Raw genomic sequence first — 15,325 nt, 5'->3', positions numbered from 1 at the left:
GTGAGGGGATTTTCAGTCCTATAAAACAAAAATTAAAACACTACCTTTATGAGCTGTAATGAAACAGCCCTATGAGGTATGCTCCCTTTCCAGTTACAGCAGTGAAAGAAGTACTTTCTGAATCTAGACAGGGGCAAAACATACATCTTTAGTCACTCAAGCAAGAGATTGTATTTCTGTCATTCACATCTTTGGTGTAAGAACAAAGAGGAATGACTAGACCACAATGTAGCAGTGGAAAATCATCCTTGTGACTGAGAAGATATTTCAGTATAGCAAGATATTCCCTGCAGCTTTTAGATGAACAGATTTGAACTTTGAAAGATCAGGTTCCATTTGGAATAGAACTTTTTACTAAGAAGGTTACAGCTGGGGAATCTCATTATTTAATTTGGTGTTATACTTTAGAGACAAGCTGCTGAGTGGATATATACGCTTGTCCAACATGAGAGAGCACGTAAAAATGTGGTAGCTTATGTACTGTGTCACCATGTGTGGGTGAGGGATACAGTACTGACAGAAAAGCTGAAATAAAATAATTATGTCCTTCAATTAATTCTGTGAGATAATGTTCACTTGAATGCATGGCACTATTAATTTCCAAATAAGGTCAGTAAAAAGCAAGTTTTAGTACTGCATTTTGTTGTCTTAGAAAAGCACAGCAGCAATTCAAAAAGCAAGAATTTCCTTGTTCAAGTTAGCATGTTTGCAAAGAGTTAATAGACTCTTCTCACTCTGTATTCCAAATTACTTTTGAAAGTAATATCCATATTGCACCTTGAAGGAAGGCCTAAGTAGTAAACTTTAATAGCTGCCTGAGTTGGCAATCATTTCATAGAGACAAGACACTGCACTGGAAATTGGCCTATAAATAAGATCCCTTACAGAAAAATTAAAATAGAATTCATATTATTGATGTTCACTAGCAGCTATAAGAAGCACAAGGGAACCAGGAAGTGGCACTTGTTTCAAATTGTTCTCAGAGGCACCTGAAGGACACCCTCAAAGTCATCTTTGATAAATGGTTATAAGTGGTTTCTCCAGCACTTCGAGAGGTTTATAATATATTTAGAAGTCTTCAGGAATGTGCCTACTGAATAGAAATGATGTAGACATTAACTGCCCCATGACAAATTTTTACCTACACTGGACATTAATTCACCAGTACCCATATGTCCTGCAGAATGAAGTTGCTTTGCCTTCCTTCACAGTTCTTGACCTCCTATACCCTACTTCCATTTACTGAATTTGCATATTGATCCATCATCAAGCCATATATTCTCTGAAAGCTTTCTTGACTTTGGAATGTTTGAAAAGAAATCTTCAATTCTCCTGCAAGCACCCTGCTCATAACCCAACATCTGTGCCATATTTGTGTGTTGATGTGAGAATTAAGATGCCAAACCATACTTTTAAAGTTATGTAGCATTTCTATATACCTTGATGGGGTTGCTGTGACTTCCAGCTATAGTTCATATCAAGCTGTACATGTGGAGAAGTAAATGTGCATACAAAAATGTGAAATTTTAACGTGTAGAACCAAAAAAAGCACGGAGAATTGAAAGGGAGAACTAGGTCAGACAAGAACAGGAAGATGATGGCAAGAGTTAGACTAGGAGAGAGATAAGAACAGCAAATAAATTGAAACCAAAAAGAGATTGGACAAGCTAAGGAAACTAGAAATAATCACAACTGTAACACAATGTATCCTTTGTGCTAAAGATCACATTTATATCAGGGAAATGTGCAATGAATTGTTAAAAGCAAAATTAAAAGTACCTTTACAAGGGCTGGGGATTTAGCTCAGTGGTTTCCTCGCCTGCTGTGCAAGCACAAGGACCTGAGTTCGATCCCTGGTACCAAAAAAAAGAAAGTACCTATACAAGGGCTGGGATTTAGCTCAGTGGTTCTGTCGCCTGCCTTGCAAGCACAAAGTCTGGAGTTTGATCCCCATTATATAAAAAAATGTATGCAAACAGAAACTCCTTTTGATCATATCAGGATTAAAAAAATTTAATTTTCTACAGAAAATGAGAAAATAATTACTACAAATAAAAATTTACATGAAATACAGGAAAGAAAGACCTCAGAGTTCATCCTAACTCCAACCCTTACCATCTGTTGTTACCTAAAGTAGGCTTAGTATTGATTCCCTAATCTGTGGAAATCTCATAAAATTTAAATGTATGAATTGTAGAAACCATATGTAAATTACTTAGTGCAATATCTTATCATGAAGAAGGTCAATAATGATGTAATAAGTAATAATGTAAGATATCTTAATGAGTTAATTTATTTAAAAGAATAAGAGATATAATTATAAGGGAGATTATAAGGGATGCAATTTTTGTCAAAAATGCTGAGCAATATGGAATCCAGCATTGATATCTATATAAATTTTGAAAAGACACAGTCATTCAGATTTTCAGATAGTTCACAAGCAAAATAGCCGTGCTATTACCATCGGTGCATTAGAAAATAAATTTGAAAATATACTGTAGAGTACAGAATAATACAATCAGTTGATATCAAACTTAAGCAACCTTTAAGTTATTGTTCTACTTAGGATAATTTTTAAATCACCTTCCAAATAATCACAATTGGTCCAGATTATTAATAAATCAGCCTTTTGTGTCAAAAATCAAAATCAAAACCTACTACTAAGAGATTGCAAAAGTGTGTACTGTATGAGGCAAGAATAAGATTAGAGAAGCATCATGGGTTGTTCCATAGTCTGATTCTAGGTGTCCTTAGTCCTGTGTTTACACAGATGGAATTGGTAAAACATGTTATTTGGTAGGATCGCACTTGAGTCTGCCTGCTTGTAAATGTGTATATTGTTGTTAGTGTGAGTGTTTTCTAACATGGTGACTTACTATGCCAGGATAATTCCTATGTAAAAATATGGTTAAGAAATTTTAAAAAGACTGTTCAGCAAATATTGACCAGTCTATACCAAGTGATTCCACACAGAAGAGAAGCACAGATGTGCACATGCTGTTAGGCAAATGCCACAAATGCCAGAAAATTTATGAAAATTATTTCTAGAATAACTGAATAATCAAGAACTCTTTTACTCCTAGAATAGCAAGAAGTGTAAGGGGTAGTAGATTAAAAGATTTTTTACTTGGTTGCTATGGCGAGAACCTGATGGATGCCCCTTCATTTTCTCAAATCAATTTAGCCTTCTGGCACTATCAATCATTTGTATATCTTCCATATATACAGTGATTCCTCATTTAGAGAAAAATCTATGATTTCTACTTTTCAATTATGAAATTTTTCATATTAATCATACTTAGTCATAGTGTAATACAATGTGTTGACTATAAAATATTTCCTGGTTTTTGTCACTGAATTTCAACAAGAAGTTTTCTGCTTAGAGAGCCTGTAACCTGTTCAACTATGTCAGTCTCTCTCAAGCTGAAAATCAACTATGAAGTGAAAGTAATATATTTTTCTATAGAAAAACACCAAGGAATTAGTTACTAATATCAAACACTGAATAATTATGTGAAGACATAATGTAATGGAAGCTGTACTCCCTGTGCTCTAAAGGGTCCAAAGATGATTGTATGTTCAGACTATTACTAGGTCAGAAAATACATGTATGTGGTTTTTTTGGCGATTAATGAACAAAACTAAAAACCTTTAATAAAGTTTAAATGTAAGCTTATGCTTGTTTTTATGGGTACATTTATAATATAAGTAATATAATTTAGGCAAAAATTCATAGTCTTATTTTGTTTTGAATGGTTTTACGGACTTTCAATTGTAAAAGTATCTATTTCAAAGACAACTCCAACATTATTTGTAAAATGGGATGGGGCCTTTGACAAAATCAACTCTGTGTCTTTACCATACAATCAGTAGCTTGCATGCAGTAAGAAGAAGTGTTCCAAATGAAGAAAAGTAAAAATCGACATTTACATGGGCCAATGATAACAGCTTCAACAAAGCCTGAAAATTAACAAAAGAGTAATGAAGGTTGAGGACCTTATGAGAAAATGTATGCCCTAGACACAGTAGTTTAAATTCAATTTTTGTGCAATGCTTACACTGAGCATTGTTATATAGTGAGCATTGTTTTGTTTTTTGGGTTTTTTTGTATTGTTAAATAAGAATTATGTGATTAAATATATTTGAAAAACATTAAGGTCAGATCATTTTGATAGAGCTTTTATACTAATGAGTCTAGAGTCTATGAGGTGTGATCTAAAAATATGTTGAATATTTAAGTTAAAAAAAAAGCATCCCAATGTGATGACATGTACTTGGAATTTCATCTCTAGGGACACTGAGTCAGGTTTGCCGTGAGTTTCAGGCCAGCCTTGTATACATGGAGAAATCAAGACCAGCCTAAACTGCATAGAGAGAACTTGTCTTCAAAGAACCAAAAAAATCAAGCCAAACCAAACCAAAACAAAACAGATTATGATAAAACACACACTATCATTAATCTTCCTCACCCCCCCCATACACTTCAAATTCACTTATCCCATCCTTCTTACCACTTGCTGAAGCATTTCTGGAAGTTCCCTTTCACAAATGTCTTTAGTTACTTGGTAGTGGCTGCCTCAATATACAGAATAAATTATAATGACTTACCTTTAATAGTTCTTTTGACATTGAAGAGCCAGAAGTTGTTTAGTGTCAAATTTCATAGATAAGGAGGATAAAGACAAACTATAATATTTTAAGAAACTGCCTTTCCATCAGATGGCACTCAGCAGCATCATTCACCAAACATACTGACAAAAGAGAACTTCAGAACTATTATTCATAGCATTATGTGGTCCCTTTCCCACTAAATTTGAGCTACATTTGTATAAACCAATATGTTACAAGCTAATATTAAATTTAATTGCAATTACAGTTGTGTCTGAATGAAAATTAGTTTACTATACAGCTATATTTAGGTAATGACATTTTTATGAATCCTACAAACCATGAATACTAAGGAAGAAATTTGGGTAGGATTGAAAGAAAAAACAAGAATGAGCTTTATGGAGCATGATGTAAAGAACATAGTAGATAAATTAAAAATTAGCTAAAAGAAAACCCAAAGAATGTTGTTAATAAACTGCCTACTTCAGAACAGTAATTGCTTTAGATGTGGCATTCGTTATAAACTAAAAACATAACTGAGTCTTTTTGGCTTCTGTAATTCAGCATTATCATCTTTTATAAATATACTTCAAATATACAAATAACTGTGGAAGCATTAAGGATAAAAATATGTTCAAAATGTGAAAATATCTCATTCTTATAATGTGAAAAATTAAAGACATAGAAAAGTATTGTTTTTCTTGAAAATTTCATAGTTGACACAATCTGAAAAAATTACATAATCTGTGAATATTTGAGATTAAACAGATTTAAAAATATTTAAAATATAAATACCCACAAGTTACTTGAATATACTTTCAATAAACCTATTTTTCAGAAATTCAGCCACCTGATTTTTTATAAATACCAAAATATTGAACACTTGGAAAGGTAGATAAAAAAAGAAAAAAAAAGAAAAAAAAGAATGTAGATGAATTATTGATAAATAGTATGGTTTGCATATTTAGGTTTTTTTAAACTCGTAAACCTAATCACCAACTTGATGGTATCATAAAATGCATTTTGGGGAGGCGATTGAGACTTTATAAAAAGAGCAGAGAATCACATTTATTCCATCTACCATGTGAGGACGTAGTGAGAAGACAGCAGCTGTTACGGAGAAAGTAGTCCCTCCTCAAACACTCAACTTGCTGGTGCCTTGACTTTGTGTTTCCAGCCAACATAATTCTAAAAAAAACAACCAAACAAACCCAAAAACCAACCTTCTGTTATCTATAAGGGACAACTGTCCAAACTAAGACTTTGAACTATAACTACATTAACTGGAATTTTCATTCATAAATTTGCATTCAGATCAATTAATACCCTTTTGTGCTATTTAAACTTTTCTTTATTTGCAAGTATTTATCCATCTTCAAACTTCAGGCATTAACAGGAATAAATCTGATATCTGAAAATAACTATCTTTACAATTTTTTAAAAATAGTCTTGCTACTTGGGGCTGGGGATTTAGCTCAGTGGTTTCGCCTCCTGCTGTGCAAGCGCAAGGACCGGAGTTTGATCCTGATACCAAAAAAAAAAAAAAAGTCTTGCTACTAGATACTAGAAGGGACTATTGATTAAATATTATATAAGTTTATCTCATAAAATATTTACATTAAAAATTATTTCTAGGACTCTAATATTATATATTAGGTAAGCTATACTTATTTTTCCCCTCTTCAATTTTTATGAAACTTTTATTCAATTTTCCTCTGTAGAATGTTTTCATCCTCAGTTCACCACTCTTACTGTCATTTAATCAAGTCTGATTTTCTTCAAAGGTGGGCATAATGTCAGAATTTACCACTAAATTGTTATTCTTGTATTTTCTGTGAGTTGGTGTGTAAAATTGTGTTTGCTGCTTGTACAAGTTATCCTACAATATGTAGTTTATTTTCAGAGTTTATCTTGGGTTTAAGAAGTTCTCATTTAGATGAGCCCCCTCGAAAGTAATAAAAAAAGATTAATTACATTTCTTGAAAATGTTCCACACAAAAATACACTGACATTGCCTCATTCGTTAAAGCTGTAGCTTAATCAGTGATCCCAAGATAGTCATTGCATGGATCTTTTTCAGGAGCTATGGGCATCAAATTTATATTGGAAATTTTCTTGTTTTTCATCAATAGGGATGTTACCATCATATTCAACGGTATTTTTCTACATGCAAAAATAAGTAGGCAAAGAACTAATTATTCTTAATTATATTGGATGATTATTTTCAAGGTTTTGTGCATTTTTTCCATCCTGTGTATGTCTTATTGAAATTTAGATTGTGAGTATCATACAGTTATTGTCACAGTGGTTCTACTTGTCAAGTAATAACAAAATATCATTATGATGTAACAATTGGTACTGCTTTAGGTCATCTTTCTATTTGGTCTAGAGTCAGTCAGAGCAGCTTCACCTAAGCTAAACTTGCTTTTTACTTAAGAGTCCACTAGTGTCCTAGTGACCTAGAATGCCCACTGCGATTCAGTGGTATCAGAGTGAATCTGGTGTTCTCTTGTCTCTAAGCCTGCTCTATGGGATCAAGGAGCTAGTATGGAAATGTTTACATGCTGATGCAAAGAAAGCAAACAGAGGTGCAAGAAAACAGATACAGTGCACCATATTTTATGCCTTGGCTCAGAAATACCATAGGAATAGTTTTACTCATTAGATCTCAACAACTTCCATAATAAAACCAAAATTTACCAGGTGGCAAAAATATATACAACTACCCACACACTTTAGTGGAAGCAGCTGCAACACCACATGGGTATTTACCTGAGGGAAGGGATATACCCAGAGGAGGGCATATACTCAGAGAAGAATGAGAAAGTAGAATATGTGGTGTGATCACCCACGAGACTAGTGTCTGGAAATCTGAATAATACAAATACCGATGTATATATTATTACAATATACTGTGTTATATAATATATATAATACAATGTATATATTACATTTATGTAAAACTAACTTTCCTAAAATTGAGCAGATTCTGTAATTCATTCAAAGTTTGTATATGTCTTCCAGTTGGATAATTTAACTAGGCAGAGTATAAATGAATTCAAATCTTGTATTTCTCACAATTTTTTATTATGCCTAAAGAAATACTGGGAATTAGCAATGGAGGATTAAAATGTAATATATTAATATTTACAATAATTGATAAATATATTTTTATGAATTAATAACACTCTAATAGCAAAAATGTTTTTGTTACTGTTTAATACAATTTAATTTTGTATTTATATGATTAGTATGAAGAGTTTACTAAAGTAATTTACTTATGTACTATCTATGCACTTCATACCACTATCTTTCCAGGATCTTAGCTATTTAATTGATTTTGAATCTTTTTGGATGTGATTTTTTACTATCAACCCCTAACTTTGGTTCTCATTTCAATTGCAATAAATAATAAAGTGGGTTTATATCAAAGCTTCTCTGGCAAGGATGCAGGTAATCATATGATCTGATGTAAAATTCCAGATCTCATTTACTTTAGAGATAATTTTCATTTATCACTAATACTCCCTATACTTTATCAATTCTTAATTATTCATATCCAGAAATAACATCAAGTTTTGTAAATCTCAAAGAATAGGATATTTTGGAGGGTTTTTTGTCTTAATCTCACATCTTTCAGGGTGTGATTCTCTGCACACAAAATTAATATTTTGAGTCAAAAGTAGAATCACTACCAAAGAAATTCAGGAGTGAACCTCTATTATGTTGTAACACTACACTGACTTAGAGCAGCTTTATTTGAAATACACTTTGATTGCCTTAGTGAAAGAAAAGAAAAGTCAAAGAATCATTCCATAAGTAGTTACCCCACCCAAAAATGTTTACTTCAGACACAAATTTTTTTTTTAGTTTGTTCAGCATTCACTCAAACTCAATACACACAAAGAAAACAAAGCTCTATAGACTACTGCACTGTACAGCAAGGCTTAATGACCTCTCCATAGACTCTTAAAATCACAGATGTGTGTGTTGTGATTTAGAATCAGACTACATGAAGAACAGCAAACAATATCAGAGTGAGATTTAGAACATGCATTTTCCCAGGAGTTAGTGATCCAATTACCATTAGAGCAATGTGGAAAGGGACTTTCACTTATCACTAGACAGTGCAATTTGAAAAGCTCATTTCAGTTCAGTTCATCACATTTATAATATTTCAGAGTGCTGCCGTGTTTATGGATTCTCATGTGAAGACATCCAGAATTATATAAAAGGGCTGAAACAATAAAAACCAAAAAAATGCATAATCTTCTGTGAAACTGAAAAACAAACATATAGAAGCTTATTTTATTTATCTGACTCTTTAATATATTACATTCCCTGCCAGTATTTTATAAAAGACAGACTATCTAAGATATACTGTTTGTGGCTTATAGTATAAATCACCATCATTCCTTCTGCTTTGGAGGATGTTATTTCTGTAGCTAGGTGGAACTGGGAAGAATGCTGTTGTAAAAGATGACATTAAGTAAGAAAAACTCGGAGTCAAACTAGAGATCTGCTTTTTTATTCAATTAATATAAACCAAATTTCAATAATACTGAAAAGAAAGATAAAACTCAGTTAAAACATTAAAATATGTTTCCACAGATATTTCATTTCTACTTCCATACACTGTAGTATTATGGATTAAATTTATTTACTCAGAAATGAATAATTCTTAATATACTAGACTTTTAGGGAACATTACACTGAAAAGTTCACTGTTTGCCTGTTAGGCTTACTATGTATGCATGCTGTAGTCAGGGAGGCAGTGTAATCTTGTCTCTGGCATTGGCCATGTTATTAGATGTATTACACTGAGTACCACTGAACTGCATGGGTAGAGACTGTTCAGTAATCTAATGAGAAACCTAAGACACATTTTCAACAGATAAAACATAGTGCTCTAATATTTCAGCTTTATCATGTGAAGCAATTTCCGTTAAACTAAAGCTCAAATGATTAAAAAAAAAACCCTAATTTGTCTTTGTTTCTCAAAAATGACTTCCTCCTTCAATTTTATGTACAATATAATATTATAGCCTGAAGTAGACCACACTAGTGTAGATGGGAAATATATTTTATGAAATGATTTTGAGCTCATTTCTGATTTTTGAGCATAAGTTTCATATTGAAAGGATAGAAAAATAGAATACACAGTCATATTCATTCCACTCCTCTACACTGACCTACACAAAATCACTGTATTGGATGAGTACGATACATACGATAGTTGTGAGTGATTCTATCATGCTTACATTTGTGAAAATCTGTTTCAATGCTACCTTCTAAAAAGGTATTTTATCACTTGCTCTCTCCATCTGTATTACAAATATCATATCTTACATGTTTTTCTAAACCAACTTTCTTCATTAACCTTTTCCCTCTTCCCTTTACCATACTCAAGTTGTTTCTCTAAAATTGGAAGCATCTTTCCTCTATTTCTTCTATATCACTATTTATAGTAATTCTCTTTTCTATCGCAGAGAAAAACATATATTATTGAGAATTGTTGGGAGCAATTCTACATAATTTTGGGGACAATCATCTCACAATTAAAAGTATGATTAGGCCTAGTTCTCCTGCCTACAGGCTAGCTATGGCATGTCAAGGCATAACTCCATTTTCACCTCCAGTCATAGCTAAAACCCTAATGGTCCGGTGAAGCTGTGATGCTCCAGGGCAAGATTATACCAGCTGAAGACATCCTGGGGAGGAATAAAACCTTCATTTGAATAGTTTCCCATTGATCTAGAATTTTCACTGTCACCACCCCCTGAGTCACCTTTTACATTGTTTTACCCTCCGGATGTACCGAACTCTCTGCCCTGAGTAGTCTGTTACATTTGTTTCTCCTGATGTACGGAATAAAGTTGTGGCAACCTCAAGGGCTTCATCTTTGCTGCCCAGAGCAGCATTGATCATTCCCAAAGCTCAGCTTCTTCTCTAAGTCTCATTTTTCTATCTTTTCTATCTAACAAATTAATTTGCCTTGTGCTCTCGTGGTTCACAGGACAGTAGGACTTAATCCAGAGGTTCTAGCGGTATCTCCTTTCCCTGTTCCCTACAGACAATCTTATATATGCTTTTGTTGGTTTTTCATAAATCAAGACACTAGATCCATCTGCCATCTTCAATATGGTGCACTTAAGATCTGCAAGGAGGGATCAAATATGTTAACAAATTAGGAACGTTTTAATGGGCTGGGGTTGTAGGTTTGAACTTTATTTTTCTTTACTTTCCATTGGTCAGTATGCAGTCATATGGCCATGTCAAAACACAAAAGAGGCTGGGAAAATATGCTGTAACTGTATGAACTGAAAATAGAGTATTTTACCGGTATTTGCCAAGGAAATCTATTGGGCCAATGTCTGTTTCTGCAAGTGGTAACTTTAAATTAGTTAAGCTCCTCTGCTGGAAAATGAGTCAGCATATTCATATTATTGGGCAAGAAGTAAGAGAACATCTTTAGATTCAAGATCCATTGCTCCAACTGATTTAATTTGACCATAAAGTTAATAATATGTCGCAGAATATCTTTTATTTTTGGTATTAAGAATTATCTTGTCTTCAGTAGGAAAACATGTTTTAAATGGTGAATAATTTCTTTTATACATCTCCTGCTTTGGTTACTTTTACCTTGTCTTTGGTAAAAACTACATACTTTACTACTTTTTTGCAGTCCAATTAAGCTCAAATGGTTCTAGCCATACACAATACCATGCTTTTTCCTATCTCCTATGTAGAAACTATTCTCTACCCTATTCTCTCTAAAACTGTTCTGTCCTTAAATTTTTTAAAAAAAACATACTTTAGGAGGCCCTATCTGACTTCTGATACCATGAATGATATGTACTATTTAATATTCCCCAATACTTGACCGTAATGCTGAATTATCATCTTCAATTTTCTTATCCATTTTGCCTAATACACTTTAGAATGCAGATTGTGCCCTCTACTAAATTTTTCATGACTTTCAGAGTAGTTTCTTCATAATTAATTACTTAGGTAGTTTAAAAATTACATCAACTGGATACTCTAAAACAACAGAACTGTATTCTCTCTATTCTGAAATTTAGAAGTTCATTATCCAAGTGTCATTAGGGTCATGTTCCCTCTTGAAGGCCCTAGGGAAAGATCTGTCTCATGCATCTCTTCTAGTTTCTTAACATTCTTTGGTTTGTAGACCATCACTCCAACCCCTGCAGCCATATTCAACTGAGGTCCTCTCTTTTGTACCTGTGTCTTCTTTACTCATTTTATAAAGGTATCAGTTACCAGATCCAGTATAATTTCATCTTAACAGAAAAGTCAAATGATAAAATCTAAACATTGTTTTTTAAATATAATTAAAGCACACAGGTTCTGCATGCTCACCATAACAATTTAATAAGTAGAAAGTGTATATTTTTATTATGTTCTAATATTTGAATTTAAATGTCATTAACAGATATGGTTCCATAGCAAAATTATGAAGAAACATATACTACACCCAATAATTTTATACAAAGTAGCTTCACCTTTTTTATAAAATGAGTCATTCGTTACCTGAAATGTAACTGAACTTAAAATATGAGTTAATTACAAAATAGATTCTAGGATTTATAATTACTACAAGATTTTTCTTTAAACATAGCATGAAAAAATCAAACAAAATATTGTGGCTAGAGAGATCACATTCATCACTCAATTTCATGAAATGAGAACATACTAACAATTTACAGTATGCCCATAAATATATTTTCAGTCTCAAATTTGCTCTTTAGGGAAAGGAATAGTAAAAACACTGTCAAAGTTGTTGAAAAATACTTCAGGCCTAGTCATTTTTCATATTCGTTGCCAAAACCAGAGCCATTTTTCATATTTGTTGCCAAAACCAGAGCCTAACTGATATTTTCTTCCCCAGAAACCATATCCAACTTCAGTCTTCTCGGTAAAGTCTACTTTACTTGTCCTGGAATAAACATAATTCATTGCACATTTCTTCTTCCTTTGGAGTTCTAATGCCCTGACATTCCATGACCAAAAGTACCCAAGACCCTTGTGTAATCTTGTGTAAATAACCCTGCTTCAGCAAGGAGAAGAGAAATTCTTTTCCTGAGTTGTCTTCCTTACTGTGAAATCTTGCAAAAAAATTTAGTCATGTTTTAATCTCTGAACTGAACATGATTAAATTCTATTCAGTATAATACATAAGCCTCAGAGTGCCACATACCTAAACCTCTGTGCTTTGTTGGAATGATTGTCCATAAATTAAGAATCAGCCTCCATAATTTTTTCAAATTAAATAAAATTTTGGAAAATATCATTATCCATGCCATTTATTCAGTATGAAAATATTGCTTTTTTCAAGCTGACAATTCCCTAAAACAATGCTATTAAAAATATAAAAGGTTAGTATTTATGGATAATAGCCAATTCTCAGTGAATCTCTTCATAAAGATAAGTAATTATACTGGTATTTTCCTGTAGCATAATATATCAGGAGATATACAAGGAAGGAAATAGGTTACAGATAAAGAAAATGTAGCATTTACACATAATGGAGTGCCACTTTTCCATAAAGAGAGACTAAACTTGAGTCATTTGTAGGAAAATGTGTGCACCTTGAGACCCTAATTTTAAGTGAAATACATAAGAAATACAAGCATAAATATCATTGTTTGTCTAAAAGAGAAATCCAGAGTACAATTAGAGAGTAACATAAAAAATAGATAATAAGAAGCAGGGAGATAGATGGTTAGAAGAGGCATGTCTTTAGGGGTATAAAAGGACAGGATATGTTTTTCTATGGGGCTCCATTTTCACTCTGTTCTTTTGGTTTCAAGGGTAAATAAAAGCAAAAGACTTTGCTTTGAGAAAAGAGCTCCATGGAAACTGCCTCACACAGGGTCAAGGAAAGAGTTCCCCAGAGTTCAGTCATTTGGGCACATGGAGGACTCTGTAGCCATGATCCTGGGGGTGCCCAAGCCACTTGAAATTTGCATCTGGCTACAACTTGACCTGAGTATTAGACATAGAGATACAAGACTTAATGTTTGCCCTACCAGGTTTTGGTCTTGCTTTGGTCTCATTGGTTTCTATCTTCACATTCTTCCTTTTGAAATAGGAATTTTTACTCTTGCTATTGTATGTTGTCAAAGTTTAACTTTATTTTGATTTTTTGCAGAGGTTCACAGTTAAAAATTTGCACAGAATCTCAGAAGAGCCTTTGGATTTTTCAATAATGCTTGAAATGTTAGGATTTTAGCAACTCTTAGAGATAGACCAAGTGCATTTTGCATAAAAAGAGATTTTATGCAAATGATTGTACATTAAATTTTCCATGATATGAGCTGCTTTCCTCCAACAGACCCTTCAGCTATGCCTTCCTGCCTTGAAGCCAGCCAACTATGAATTTAAAATGTGACCCAAAATACTTTTCCTTTAGTTGTGGATGTCAGTTACTGTGTCCCAGTGACAAGAACGTGACTAACACATGTTGGTAGACATTGAGATGTATTTTAGGTTATTTATTTGAAATCTTTTGGATTTTTTAAATATAACACTTATAATTTTACCCCATAACTGCCTTTGCTATATTCCATGAATTCTGATATGCTATTTCTATTATCACATGATTCTAGGAAGTTTTGAATTTTCCCACTGATTTCTTCAATGATTCACTGTTAGTTCAAACATGTATTTTTCAATAGTCATGTGTTTTCTTAGCTTCTGTTTCACTTGTAAATTTTTAATTCCATTTCATTATGATCTGACAGGATGTTGAGGATATTTCAATTTGTTAAGAGTTGGTTTGTGGCTTGAAATATTGTTTACTTTGGAGAACATTCAATGAGCTGGTAAAAAAAGTAAATATTCTACTATTGTTGAATGATATACTTTAGATATGCTATGTTCATTTGATCTACAGTGATCTATAGTATAGTTTAATTAATATGTTTTTGTTGAAATTCTATCCTCATGATCTATTTATAAAAATAAAGAAGTATTGAATTCAAACACTGCAATAATATTGTGATATATGTGTTCATTTATTTTGAATATTGTCTGAATAATACTGGCTATATGAAGATTTGAGGTATGTATCTTCATAATCACTATATTTTCTTGGTGAATTTTTTTGTTTATCAATATGCCCTGGCCTGTTTTGTTCTGAATAATTTTCACTTGAAGTCTGATTTGTCAGAAAGTTGTATAACTCTTTCTGATTGATTTTAGATTTTATTTGCATAGAATTCTGACTCCATTCTTTCCTTTTGAGTCTGAACATCTCTCCAGGTGAGATGTGTTACCTGCAGGCAACATACACTTGAATCTTTTTTATTAATCCAATTTGACAGTCTGGATTAGAGAATTTTAATTGGAGAATTCAGGCCACTTACATATAAGATTGTTATTGAAAGGTATGTACTAATTTGTTTTTTAATTTTTTTTTCTCTAGTATCCATTCTTAGTCTATTCTTCCTCTTCTATAAAGTGTTCCTTATCTTCTGTAATACCAGTTTAGTGGTTACAGATTTATTTAACCTCTGCTTATAATGGAAGACTTCTTTTTCCCTTTCAAATGCTGTATGTTTTAATCGATGCTGGCAGATATTTTCTTCCAGAACTTGAAATACATTATCCTGTGTCTTTCTGACTCAGAGTTTCTGCTGAGAAATCTGCTTTTATTTAGATAGGTTTGTCTTGATAAGTCATTAGGCACTTTAAC

This window comes from Heterocephalus glaber, unplaced genomic scaffold (assembly GCF_053883595.1).
Source record: "Heterocephalus glaber isolate CG9 unplaced genomic scaffold, H.glaber_assembly_v1.0 deba00001538, whole genome shotgun sequence".
NCBI classification, from domain to species: domain Eukaryota; kingdom Metazoa; phylum Chordata; class Mammalia; order Rodentia; family Bathyergidae; genus Heterocephalus; species Heterocephalus glaber.
Note: the sequence above shows the minus strand (reverse complement) of the source record.